Below are 15090 nucleotides of genomic sequence, written 5' to 3'. Positions count from 1 at the left end.
ACCAGACCACCGCAGAGAGATTGAATCACCAACCGCTGCATGGGAAGTGTGCCGACTGCTGAGCTGGGCAGGAAAAGGGAAGCGCACGCCCCAGAGAAGGTAACCTCAGGGATAGGTGCGACCGGCTGAGTCCCTGAGTGTTGCAGAATTCCAAAGGGTTACGGGAGCCTGAGAAATCTTAACGCTGAACACGGCCAGATGCCCAACCGAGGCCCTACTGCATTAACTATATCAAAAAGCCAGAGGGCTTTGGGGAGCACCAGAGAACTAAGTGGCATTGACATACGGGGCTAGGGAAGTCTAAAGGGTTACAGGACCCTGAGAAACCTGAACACTGGACATGGCCAGAGGCCCAATCAAGACCCTGCTGAAGTAAGGACATCAAAAGGCAAGAGGGTTTCGGGGAGCTCTAGAAATACAAACAATAGGAGGAAGGACTGGGACCAGAGAGAACCTGGAGGGTTTAATTGCCCAAATCCTAAACCAGAACACTATCAAATGAAGATCACAAATTGTGGAATCACACTTAGCAAATTGTTTTCCCCATTAAAGACTGGTCCGTATTGGCTATGCGTGAAGGCTTAGGACTTACCATGAAAAACCTGCAAGAATGCTGCAGAACTGTAACCATTTAAAAATACCTTCTTTGTGAGGAAAGCCAAGTAGATTGGCCAAGCAAAGCCTGAGTGGAGAGACTATTACTCACCCATTTATGTTACATTTTTTCTAAGTGCTAACACCAGATAGCAAGTAGTGTTTGGACAGAGGACTACATTAAATTGGACATTTGACGAGCACCCTTACTTTAGTTTGTTAGGTAGGGAAATGCCCTCATAGCATTAGGGCCGGATAGGTGTTTTTGTTTTTATTTAAATAAAACCTTTTGAACATGCTAAGTCCTAGTCTGATGACTTCTTCTGGTTCACCATATTTGTTGTCAGAAGTGGGATTAAGACCAACTGATAACTGTTTGGGACCCATGCTGTTTACTGTGTTATCCCCTAAGGCCAATGCATCCACACTAGCCACCCCACAATCTATAGGGATGGATTTCTACAGCATAGAGAACATCTCCATACCCCCTACTGAGAGATGCCTGATGCCTACAGGGTTCAGTGTGTCCCCTGCAACTGGGACATATGTACGATTAGCCGCAAAGTCAGGACTTGCCTGGCGATATGCCAAAGATGTCGCAGCTGGCGTAATAGATCCTAATTATCAGGGGAAGGTTAAGATGATCATCCACACCATTGTTCTCAACCTTTCGTGTTCTGAGAAGGAGAATCCATAGCACAAGGGATATTGGAATAGGCCCTTGCTCCAATTCCTCAAGAGGTGGAGACCCTAAGAGAAAACGAAAGGGGATCTTTGGGGTTTGGAGAGGTTGACCTTCCCAGAGAGGAGACATACCCAGGTGAGTCTGAGCAAAGCACATCACACCACTACCTGACTGTGCCTTTGCCCAAAGGAATGAACCAGCTCTTACCGAGGCCCCTGTCGGAAGAACAGGGGCAAAGTCAAGCCAGGCCCTTTTTTGTCAAAAAGGGGTTGTTGTACAGAGCGAACATTGGGAAAGATGGTCTTCCCCAATCTCAATTAGTAAGTCACAGGAGAATCCTGTTGGAGCTGGCCCATTCCCATCTTATCACTGGCCACCAGGGGATAGGTAAAGCCCAAAGACCGGGGATCCCCAGAATTTATTGGCCCAGGGTGTTTGCGGATGCAAAGGGCGATGTCTCAACTTGTACCATCTGCAAAAAAAAAACGCAACTACTTCGGTCCCCCAGGCTCCATTAAAACCTCTAACAATCACTGAAATACCCTTGTCACGCATACCAATGGACATAGTAGACACGTTAGAAACATCTAAATTCAGGAACAATTCTTGTCATTTTTGACTATGCTACTCTGTATCCCGAAGCATTCCCCCTTAGGAACAAAAGCAGTCAACCCATATTAAAACACCTACTTCTTTTCCTTTCCTGAGTTGGATTCCCCAAGGATTCCTTACAGACGAAGGCACCACCTTTATGTCCAGGATTTACAGGACGTCAAAGAAATATCACACATCAATACTTTACGTACATTGGCATATCATCCTCGTACCAATGGATTTGTGGAAAGTTTCCATCAAACCTTAAAGAGAATCTTACACAATTTAGTAGGGACTGATGCCCATAATTGGGACATTATGATTTCCTTTGCAGTTATAAAACCCCCTAAGGGATCTCTAGGGTATGCCCCGTTCAAATATTTGTATGGAAGGGAACCCCAAGATCTACTTGACATGCTGAAAGGGACATGGGAAGAAAGAGAAGAGGCTAGCTTACCCAGCTCCCAAAAAGCACAAAAACTCAAAGGCCATATGGCTGCTGTTAGGGAAATTGTGAAACATCATTAAGGCAGAGCCCAAGAACATCCAAAGGCTCTGCATGATAAACAAGTTGTAGCCCAATCTTTCTCCATAGTTGAATCGTCTTAGTTCTCCTTCCTGCCTCAGAGATTAAGATGATGGTATGGTTCCTATACATTTCTGGAAAGAAAAGGTCCCCTGAATTATGTAGTGGCCCAACGACAGACCATGTAAACTCATTAAAGGAGTGGAAAATCGACCCAGTAGACTACTCTGATCATGGCCACACTTCTTACAGACCAGGACCTAGAAAACCAATGTATCCCTAACCATCTTCCTCTCTCCCAACAAGAAGACCTTCATAATTCGTTAAACCAGTTCCCTGAGGTCATCTCTGAACAGCCAGGTAGAGTTACTAATTATTCTCATTATATACGAACACCAGATGGGCAGATGGTAAACTAAAAACCTTACCGGATCACAGAGACAAGGAGAGAAATCATTGATCTGATCTAAGGCGCCTGTCCCCGAGCCAGTAAGCAGCACCCAGCATCTGAGCAGGAGCTCAACCACCACTGCTGGAGCAGTGCCTGCTGCCCACGATGCCCGTTACCCATACTGGAGGTAAGCCCAAGAGCCTCTCCACATTATGAGCCGCAGCCCGGAAATGCTACCAACCAATTGCGGATAAGTTACAATTGCCTGCATTTTCATACGAACTTCACCGTGTCTACACACAATCTCCCTGTGATCAGGATCGGTGCATTGCACGCGTGTCGTGTACTTTATCTGACCTGAATCCATGTCCAGCAAAGTGTACCTTAAGATGGCCGCCGAGATGCACGGAGCATCTACTGCCTTGCTCTCTGCCTGGCTTCCTGCCTGGCCTTGATGCCATTGGCTACAGTCTTTCTGCATAACCCAATCACTGAGCGCCGGCCCGAGAACAAAAGGCGCTGATCTAAGGCGCCTGTCCCCGAGCCTGCCCAGAGGCCAGGGCCTGTCCCCCTGCTCCGAGTCAACCAGCCCTACCATGCTCCTCTCTACACCTCAGCAAGAAATCCCCCCCACTGACGCAGCCGCCATTAACATCTACAGCCTCAAAACACTGGCAGTAACTCTGGTATGCCTTAGCCACCACTGCTTACCTTCCCATACTACTGTAACCTTGAATTGTATTGCCTCAACATGCCTTTATCCTCTGATACTATGCTCATTGTCAACTGTACCGCCCCCACCTTCTTTTAGCATCTCGTTGAACTAATTTACATGTGCAGGTTTGCCGGCAGCACGTGATTGTGAATGTATTATCCGATACAGTAGCTTTAGGCACCACAAACAGCTACATTACCCCTGCATAGCGGCTGCTACTCTGTTGTAATTTGTTGTACCCGCCTGACATTACAATGATTGCTACAAAAACAGAATAGCTGAGCCATATACTCATGGTACCTTTGTATGCCCTTAGTCTGTTAGTATCAATACTAGTATTGGACTACTTGCCATACTATCTTATAGTAACCTGTTGTAGCCTGATGCCAGACTTAACCTCATGCTGACCATTACTAGAACTTTATTAGCCCTATCCTGTTGGTGTCACACTGCAATTGCATGACCCTTCGCTTACCCTCACCACACTACACTACCTCGCTCTCAGGCTTCACACCTGCCCTCTAGAGCCCAACCCCATACCAACACCGTTATGACATCTCCCACGTCTGATATACCCTTACGCTATCTAGCCATTCTCTCAACACTTACTGCCTTATCGGTTATGGCAGCCTCCCACCACAATCTGCCCAACCAACTAGAAAGCTACACACACAGTTGGCACTCCAACAGCCTGCTCCCCCCACCCAGACTCAACTGAATCAGGCCTGTCCTACTGATCTAAGGAACTATAGACTAGGCACTAGACTACCTAAACCACCACATGCCCACCCGCCTCACGGCCTACCCAAGACAGAGTCAACACACGCCAGGAGTAACACCTACAAAAGGAAACTCAGCCACAACCAAACACCCCATACCAAATCCTCTGAAACCCTGCCCAACAAGGTCCTTACTAGCGATAGTCCTAAAGCAACACACAAGAAGCTGCACACGAACTAGCCCCCTTCGTCACATCATTTATCAACGCATCATTTAAATCATGCTATGTGTCCACCAACCTTAAAGATGCTTGGATATTACCTCTCCTAAAAAAAGCCAACTTGGACCACAATGTCCCAACGAACTCTAGGCCCATAACAACTCTCCCCGTTCCTCCTCAAAATTCTAGATAAAGCTGCATATCTACAGATCCAATCCTACCTGGAGATCAACAACCTATTAGGGTCAAGACAATCAGGATTCAGACCCAGACATGGAACCGAAACGGCACTCCTTGATCTCAAAAACCAACTAGATGAGCGCAAAGACAGAGGAGACATTTCTATTCTCTTACTCTTAGACCGATCAGCTGCATTCGACCTGGTAGATCATAAGGTACTCTGTAACCACCTCAAATCGGCTGCCAACTTCTCCTCAAAAGCCACAGCGTGGATAAACTCTTTTTTGGATAAGAGAACTATGAGTGTTCTCGCCAACATCAGCAGCGGATCGAGTCCCTATCACTTGTGGAGTCCCTCAAGGGCCATGTGTCTCCCCCACTTTGTATAACATTTTTACAAAGCCTCTCTTTGATATTTTGGACAAACTAGGGGTTTCATATACCAACTACGCGGATGACACCCAAATTCTTATCCCAATCCAAGGAGACTTTAACAATGACACCAGCCTCATAAATAAAATCTACCAAATCATCCAAACATGGATGGCTACACATGGCCTATGTCTTAACGACGACAAGACCGAGCTCTTAATCATCGGGTCACCAGTAAACTTAACAAATTATCCCATCTATACAAGTCCATTACCATAGATGGCATTAAAATCAAGGTAGCCAAGGAAGTTAAAACCTTAGGTTTTTACCTTGATTCATCCCTTACCCTCGACAAGCCAGTTAATGCAACTGCCTCAGCAACTAGTTACTCCTGCAAACTTATTCAGGCCTGTAAACCATACCTTTCCACAGACAGCTGCACCACCATAGCGCGAGCACTCATACTCTCCAAATTAGACTACTGCAATGCACTGTACCTGGGCACCAGCAGACACAACACCAACAAACTCCAAACATTGCAGAACAACGTCCTTAGAACAGCATTAGGCATTCCCAAAGGGCAACACATATCTGATCAAAGAGCCGCCGCCAACTGGCTGGCCATCAATGACCGTATCAAACTTAAAACCCTGAATATTACACACAACTGTCTGAACAATGAAGCACCTGTATACCTCACAGAGAAATTTACAAAGTACTCCTCTGAACGACCCATCAGAAAGGCCCAATCAAATAGTATCAAAATCCCCAACTTCAAACTGAAAGGAACTGGAGGATCCAGCTTCCCAGTACTAGCAGCTCATCTTTGGAACTCCATCCCAGACTCACTTAGAGCTACTCCTTCCTTCCATGTGTTCAAAGCTAATGTCAAACTCTGGCTTCACACCAATGACTGCTAAAGGCAGAGCTCCACTAAATACTGTGTATATTTAATGTAAAATATTTAAAACTGTAACATATCCCAACTGTAATCATGTGACTTTGCAACATAAGTAATGTTTGATATGTGACCATGCAACATAAGAAATGTAATTATTTATGTACCTGTAACCTAAGATTTATTTCTTGTAAGCACCCAGTTGCTTAACGGCCCGGTGCGCTCTATAAATAAACAATACAATACAGTACAATTGAAACAGAGCTCAACAAAATGCTGCAGGCTAACATCATTGAGCCCTCAGCGAGTCCATGGGTTTCCCCTATCATTTTAGTGGCCCAACTGTACAAGACTTGGAGATTCTATATAGATTTCGGGAAACTGAATCCATTTCTACGTCTGATAACTACCCTATACCCAGAATCAATGATTCATTGAGAAATTAGTGTCATGTAAGTATATTTCCATTCTTGATCTAACCAAAGGATACTGGAAGGTACCCCTAAATCCCACCGATTGGGGAAAAGACAACCTTCTCTACTCCACAAGGGCTGTTCCAATTTAAAGTACTACCCTTTGGTTTATAGAGAGCTCCTGCTACATTCCAGAGGTTAATGGATAAGATCTCATGACCATTCTCTAGTTTCTCTGGAGCATACTTGGATAATATTATCCACAGCAAGACCTGGCCCAAACACATGCACCGTCTATATGTTATTTCAAGAGCTATCAAGAGAGCAGGTTTGACAGCCAACCCAATGAAATGTCATCTGGCACAAGCGCCTGTAAAGTGTCTGGGTTACTTTGTGAGAAACTGACAGATTAAACCTCAGACTAAAAAAGTGAAAGCGGTACAACAAACATCTGTACCCAAGACAAAATGAGACCTTTGAGTTTTCCTAGGATTGACAGGCTATTACTGACCTTTTATACCCAACTATTCCACATTGGCTGCCAATCTTACAGACAAATTAAAGAACTCTCATCCACAAAAGACTGTCTGGGGAAAGAAGATCAACAAAGCCTTGAGAGTCTAAGATAAATACTGTGTCAAGAACATGGCTTGAAAATGCTGGACTTCAACCATGAATTCATGCATCAGACCAATGCCTCTTACGGTTGGGTTGGAAGCCGTATTGTCACAAGAACATGATGACAAGGAACACCCCAACTTGTATACAAGCCGGAAGCTGTTCCCTAGAGAACAAACCTATGCAACAGTTGAATTGGAAGCCCTAGCCATAAATTGGGCAATCATAAGGCTGCATTACTATCTAACTGGAAGATGATTCCGGTTTGTGACAGACCACTCACACCTAACCTGGATGAGTCTAAGGAAAGATTCCAATGCCTTGGTTATGGGATGATTTTAAGATCTTCAACCCTTTTGCTATTCAGTGGAACATCGCAAAGAGAAAGAACAAGGCAATGTGGACTTCTTGAGCCGTTTCCCACTTCCAATTCTGGGGGGAGCCACACACTTAACAGGAGGGGTATGTGGCGAATCTGGACTATTCGTCCCTTCTCCCCAGTGGGGAGCCACCCACTTTGCAAGCAAGACCCTCCATAGGGGTCCAGGAAAGTGGGACACCACTGGAAGTGACTCCCCTCTAGGGGACAAGGACTTAGATTCCTAAGAGGAACACCCTTTCAAGAATACATTGTCTGCATATATGGGAATCAAAAGGACTGCCGTTACGTCTGTTTTGGATTCAAATAGCAGTGACATTACTTAGATCTCCTTGGCTTCATGTAATGCTGGATTCCCCCTGAACCCAACAGTCAAAGAGGAACAACACACCCCTTTTGTTATTGGTAACAAACAAAAAAAGACAAGTACCCTTGAATGGCGGAGCAAGAATCCTAAGCCAGGCAAACCTCTGACGGGAAGACACGTTGAAGAGGCAGAGCCATGCAAGACCGCAGAGCTGGCGGTAGAGTGGAGAGTGAGCAAATAGCTAGCAAAATGCCAGAAGGCTGCCTTCCTGAGCAGTACAGAAATTGGATGCTTCCCTATTTTTGGTTTTCAGGGGAACAGATTAATAGTGGGAAGATCTTAGAATTGTATATAACAAAGAGTGAGCTGATTACCCCTCTCTTAGGTCTGCGCAATTGTAGTACACCAACATTTATTGTTTCACACTTGTACTCTTACCAAACACTTTTATTATTTCAAAATATTCTTTTTTATTCCAAGTCTGTTTTTTAAAACAACTCGTGTATATAAATGAAAAAACAATTGCGACATCAACTCAAAAAACAAGCAAAAATGGATACTATTAACTTTTGCCAAAAAACATACAACAGATGCTTTTGTGATGGGTTTGGTAAGTGACTTGTGTTATTCACAAAATCCTGTTCAATATTATTGATAAACATGGAGAAACAAGGCCATCTTCCTTTCTTCAAGCAATGTTTCTTGGTAGTAATTAACACAACATAAACACAGTCGAAAACGGTGACAGCAGAATGAGGTTTTTCTTGATGGTACAGCCTCAAAACGAAAAAAGGCATTTAGGTTTGGCCTTGTGGATGGTCGACATATGTTTCGTCCCTTAGAGAATTTGGGCGTTATCCCTAAAGTCAACTTTGTTTTTCTGGGCCTTCTTCAGGACAAGAAATTTCTTAGCATCATGCTGATATTTCACACCAACCCGTGAGTGTGTTACGATTCTTACACTACAACATAAACAAATAATAATACCTATGTTAAAATCTTGATAGTAAAAAGACTCTACTGTGTTTGGTTTTTCAAAACATTTTCATATTCTGTTGGTCACTAACCTCGTGTTTTAAAGCACGTAGACCTGAGCACTAATCCTACGACTGGTTTTCTCTGTCTGGGCTTGTGATTATTCTGAACCCTATGGGATAAACAAAAGGGCGTATTACCATCGTGTCTGTTTCTGGTATGCACATATTCTCTCCTTTATTTTACATAACTGTGGTCATACTTATTTTTAAATTACCTTTTCACAAAATCTTTGCAGATTTTCGGTGTCTCGCATGCAATGGCGAGCTCTCAAACAGGCAGATTCTCTATAATCGGGACTTCAAGTCACATCATTGCACATGGATCACATTAGTAAGTTTTAATTATGGGGGGTCTTATGAGCCCAGTATTTCTCTAATTAATGTGTTGATTCAATTTTAGAAAATATTTTCTCAACATTTACTATTGCTGTAAAGCACTTTTTTAAGCTAATGTCCAGCATTTTACACAACCTTTTAGGAAACATGTGTTCTCTTGTGCACTCTTTGCGTTTACCTGTAGTCCCTTGAGTGCCCCGCTTGTTTTTTTTAACAAAATGCTGCGAACTGCCGGTGCGTGGTCTGCTGCCGGACTTCATGACTCTTCATGGACAAAAACCTGCACTACCCCGTGCTGTAGAGGGTACCTTCCCAGTAATGATTTCATCTACAGGGTATCACCATTATCAAACCAGTGGGGTTTTCTGTTACCCTCTGCTAAGGCTGTTGTCCGGCAGCAGTTATCACCCACCACGTAGGGCCACTCCTGATGGACTTGAGTCCTCAACAGGCCCTGGCGCTTCCTTTCTGGACTCTGGCTCCTGCCAGGATCTGGATTACAGCTCTGAACAAAGGTGTCCTCCTTGCTCTTTTACCGCTGTCAGAGTGGGAGGTATGGTCATCCGTGGGTTTATGCTCTTTCTCTTTCCTGGGGTGGTGTTCTCCCCAGCAGCTCAGTGGCTGCCCTCGGCAGGCTCCAGTGTCTCCTCTTCTCTCATTCTCTGAGTGCAGCTCCTCTTATCTGGAACTCCAACTAGAGTGCGCCAGTTCCCGCTCTCTCCTGCTCCTTTTTTAGTGCTCTGTACTACCTTGATTGCTTAAAAGCCCTTGAGATTCAATCACCAATTTCCCTGTGGATTCTGGGAATGGATAGTCTTGCCCTGGTATCCATTACCCTTTTTCATGTGGTTGGCGTTCCCCTATACATTGCACCACCTCTTCCCCTTCCTAGACCTGGCTCGTTGATTGGCCTTCTTGGCACATACCGTGGGCTCAAAGCCTTGGTTTGCCATTGTTGGGTCAGGCGGAAGCATGTGCAGCACTTTGCCAGTCCGCACCCAGCTTCTCTGACTGCCTTTGGGCGTACTTGTGAGTGTTCCCAAATGGCGCAAATGTTGAAGGGATGCATGTGGGACCAGTGTCTGCCATGATGCAAGGATCGGTATCTTAGTGGTATGTCACTTCAGTACTGGTGCTCCTTTTGCAAAGTGGCCATTCACTCATGCCTCCCTCTGAGGCCAGTGGAGAATGGTGAACCATCGGCCTCTACAACTAAATGATGGCCAGATCTATCCCTTCCCAGGAAAGGACGTGTAATGGTGGATGTTGGCTTCATGCACTCTTCTCTATCATGGATTAACCAACTGTCCTTATACCCATCGGCATCTGTCTGAAAGTCTGCTTGGCACTGGAGGTTGGGGCGAGGGGAGAGACTCTGGGAGATCCCCCATGTACCTCCCCTAGGTAGCTAATCACAGCACTTCTGAGCACCCTCTGAGCCCCCTATGCTCCCCAGATGGTTCCTCACTTGTGACTGCATCACAGACTGCATTGCTGTTTGTTCCTATATTTCTTCATTATGACTTAGTACTAGATGGTGCATGCCTGCTGACTTTTAGGAAGATTCCAGGGTATCTTAAGACCGTTCCTCACAATGTCCCTATCCAGGGGACACTGCTACCATGACCCCAGCACAGCCACACCAGATGGCTGTTGCATTTGCTTAGCAAGGCCTCCACTGACTTCTCCCCACATTAACACACTCAGATTATGTGTTACAATACACATACCAATGAAGCCATCCAAAAAATGTGTAACCCCCCCCCGGCCCAAATGGTGCACTGTCAGATAGGGGGTTATCGATTAATAGATAAAAGAAAAGACTGAGTCACAAGGAGTTTGAACAGTTTCTTTATTAAATGGAAAGTCTCGGGAGGATAGCCCAGGGGCAACGTGCTCGCCTTGGAGACACAGAACACCACAGGTTCGATCCCCGGGTCGCGTTTAGAATCCTCTGGGTATTAAGCAGGTTATAAATAACCTATCATAAAAGTGAATCTACTTAACATGTACTTACCTGAAAGTACCATGTCCCCCACCATGGGCGACACATTGAACATGTTCATAATGCAGAGTAGGCAGTTCTCCCTTGCTAATAAAGATGGACTGGACTTTAGGAGATTCCAAAAAGGAACGACAAGAAAAGTACTGTGTGACAGGGACAGTTGAAAGAAATGGTACAGGGAGAAAGACAGAAAAATAGGCACAGAACAAGGAGAGCAGAAGAAAGGAAGTGAAAAGGAAGGGTTTGCAGCCTTAATTGTCCCCCAGCGCATCCTGAAGGTGTATGGCCAGGCTGTATATGTCAATTGCAGTCCAGCATGATCTGAAGCTCCAGGCCGCATGTGGGGTGTGACCTGGATAAAAATATGTCCAAGCCTGGGGCTGCGTGTGCAGGGCAACCCCAAGAGACCAGTGGTGTGGCCTGAGAGGTGACAGCCTTCCCGGGAGCCCGTTAGGACCAGAACACAATGGAGCCATGGGGGCTTGGTGTGCGGCAGCCGGGTTAACAAAATTCACCAGTCCAGGACTGTGTGTCAAGGGCCAGACCGGGCACACAGGAGGAAGTAAAAGCCTGGGCCGTGTGGTGCGCAGCAGCCCAGGTGAAGAGAATTTGTCTGGGGCCAGAAAGGGTAGGCGGTGACGATAGATTACCTCAGTGGCTATGGGGCTGCATGGATCACTGACGGGACTGTGAGTCATCTGTTCTCCCCGGGGCCAGACGGGGGGAGCAGCGTGTGAAAAACGTACATGGATCCCCGGCCACTGCGTCCTGCCCGGCTGGGGGCTCATCGTGACGTGAGTCAGTTTCTTTGCAGGTTCTGCCCAGGTGGAGCCCAACAGTGATGTTACCTGCTGGCCGCCATGGAGGAAAATAAAGGACGGACCGCCACAGAGGAAATAGATGAAGGGCTTCATAAGGCCCGAGGCGGTTTTAAAATAACAAGCGCACAGCCATAAAGAAAATGGAGGAAAGGTTTCATAAGCCCTAAGACTGATTTAAAGTAACAAGCATACCGCCACGGAAGAAAAGAGAAGGGCTTCCAAAGCCAAAGTGTATAGACACCACCACAAGGAAAATTAAGGGTTTCCAAAGCCCTACTGAGAAAAGTACTGTCACTGAGGAAATGAGGGCTGGGAGAGCCCAGAAACCATAGACAGCCCTGCCGCGGAGGAAAAGCGGGTTCCCTTAACCAATTAGTAACAGAAGGCAGCGATGTCCAAATGGACCACTCCAGGTCTCATACCCTTGTCAGCCACTCCCGACAGAGCAGGGGTTTGACCTGTTTGTGCACCACAGCAGTGAGGGTGTAATCTGAAGGTAGCGTACTTTTTGTATTTCCGTTTTTATTAAATTTTAATCAAGACAACAGATAACTAACAAGATAAATGAAGTTACAATGCAGAATTCATCACATTGGGGTACATGTCACTTATAAGATACAAATTACGGAGGCACATAAAATACTCTCTTTTTACAGTTCTAGGAATCTTCCCCAAATCTGATTAAATAAATTCATTTTTTTTTTATCTGTGAAAAGAATAAGTTTCTCTATTTTAGCCACTTGGGTCAGATCAGACACCCATTCTGAAAAAGATGGTCTGTCTTCATTTTTCCACTTCCTTAGAATAACTTTTTGGCAGAGTTAGATGCCCTGAAGAACCAACATCTTTGGGGGAACATGAGATCCGCCACTAGTTCATCTTCGCCCAGAATTATACTTGCATAGTCAAATTCCACATTTAGCATGAGTACTTCATTCATTTTCAGGGAGACCTTCCTCCAGAAGCACCTCATCTCATAGCAATCGCAGATCATATGCTCAAACATCTCTTTGGCATGCCTGCATCTCCATCACGCCTCTGAATCAAGTAGGCCCCCCTAGCATGTAACTTTTCTGGTGTCCAGAACACCCTGTTTAGAATCTTGATCTGGCGACTTCTCTCACTAGGATTCATTGAGGTAAGAGCCACATTCTTGCAAATGTTCAACCACCTATTCTCAGACATCTCTGTGCCTAAGGTTACTGACCATGTGTCCAATAATTCTGTATTTAATTCCTGGTAACGTCTTGTAAACTTTAGAGGGCAGATGACCTCTGACTTACATTCTTTGAACCATATATGCCACCCTTTACCATCTTCCGGATTTTTGTTCATCAATACCGTCTTTAATCTTCTGTATTCTCTCAATCTACAATCCAGGATGCCTTTATCCGCAGAGAGTTGTTTAAAGGTGAGCCATTTTTGGTATTCTATGTATTGAATACCCCCTAGAAGCCAATTCAGCCTTAGTATTGGTTTCCCATTCAACTTTATGTCCGGGTTCAGCTAGATTGAAGTGATGCTGTTGCCTACTAAATCTTGTTTGCTTTTCTTCAGAAGATCTTTCCAGCATGCTCTTATAAATGTTGTTGGTGGAAAGGATTTGCAGCCATCCTCTTCCACATATGTAAGAATAGCTCTGGGGGAGAGAGTGGAAGATCTACTGGTCTCCGCCTGCATCCAGACATCAGTTGAGTTTTCAATAAATGGGACTAAGTGCCTTGCACCAAATGCCAGATGGTATTTGCCAAAGTACGGAACACACAGTCCACCACTTCCTTAAGGCAGTTGTAGTTTCCATAATTTCAGACGTGGCTGCTTACCTTCCCACAGGAAAATTTGTATCAAGCTCTACATTTTCTTTACAAAGCCCTTTTGGATCTGCACTGGTATCATGCTCAACACATAATTGATTCTTGGTGTCATCATTTTAATAGCATGCACCTTTCCCCAAAGGCTCAATTACAACTTTCCAAGTCCGATTCCAAATTCTGGGTAATATATGCAAGATTGACCTCCATTATTGTAGACACGTCTTTCGTCAACCAGATTAGGGGTGTCACAGTATTAGTTTTATGACGGTACAATAACCTTCTTGCCAAATGACGGTATATCATGGTTATTGCGGTATAGCAGGTGGAGTTAACTAATCTTAATAAATATTTTCTAAAAGGTCATAAATTGCAGGTTTATCATCACAAACAAAACCAGGCACCCATGGCCAGAATTGGCCTTTTCAACATACTTTCCACTGAAATGCCACCCCTTGCTTCCACCAAACACAAACACGTGTGAAAAGGAGGGGGGGGGGGGGTCCCTGCTGCGACTGGCAAAGCAAACTGAATAGCTTTTCTTAAGTGGTCCTTTAGGCTTTTAGCTCCCCCACTGGCTACTGGTGAAGATGAACATGTTGCCATCTTGATAATCTGCATGCCACAGATCAATGGAGTCTGATGGTAGTATATGCTTGTGCGCATACACACACACACGCACACACGCACACACACTCTCTCTTTATGTTACAGCCTTTAGTTTACTTCCAGGCCAAAAGGTGTTCAGTAATCACAGACATGTTACCCTTTGGTATGGCAGCAGGGAATACCCACAGAGATGATTAAATTTCGCAGTGTGACTTTATATGTAAATTCAATGAAAGAACCAGGCAAATCCCCCACTGTCATATGTTTAGAAAACATTATCCATTATAAATATATAAACCCCAAAGCCACCAACCCAAAGTCCCGGGAGCATAGCTCAGCGGCAACGTGCGTGCCTTGGAAGCAAGACGACACGAAGCAACACAGGTTCGATCCCTGGGTCCGCGCTTAGAAACCTCTGAGTGCTTAAGTGCGTTCTAAATATGCAACGAAGACAAAAACAATTAGGCAACTAAATAAACAAAACCAATTTCTTTAACAGCGCCTCGATGCCTACAGGCTGTGTGAACACTTTAAACAAAAATGTACATTAAAAAAAATACCCTCTTCCTTCTTGGCACTGTATTTATTCTTCCTATTGCTAACATATTGCTTTTGTGTCAGGCACGTGTGGTTTATGGAATGGCATTAAAAACTGCTCAAACTGAAACTACTTAGCAGACGGCACATCCAACAGTGCAAGACCAAGACTGTGCAGCACTTGCTTACTGCAGCCTTTCCAAATCAGATTGAAAAGCCCACTTAACGGTATGAACGGTATACCGGTATAAACAATGTGACGGTTATTATTGTTCAATTAAGTGGTTCACGGTATCTTAATACCGTTACATCCCTAAACCAG

The sequence above is a fragment of the Ambystoma mexicanum genome, chromosome 12, assembly GCF_040938575.1.
Source record: "Ambystoma mexicanum isolate Mex_15411 chromosome 12, UKY_AmexF1_1, whole genome shotgun sequence".
NCBI classification, from domain to species: domain Eukaryota; kingdom Metazoa; phylum Chordata; class Amphibia; order Caudata; family Ambystomatidae; genus Ambystoma; species Ambystoma mexicanum.
Note: the sequence above shows the minus strand (reverse complement) of the source record.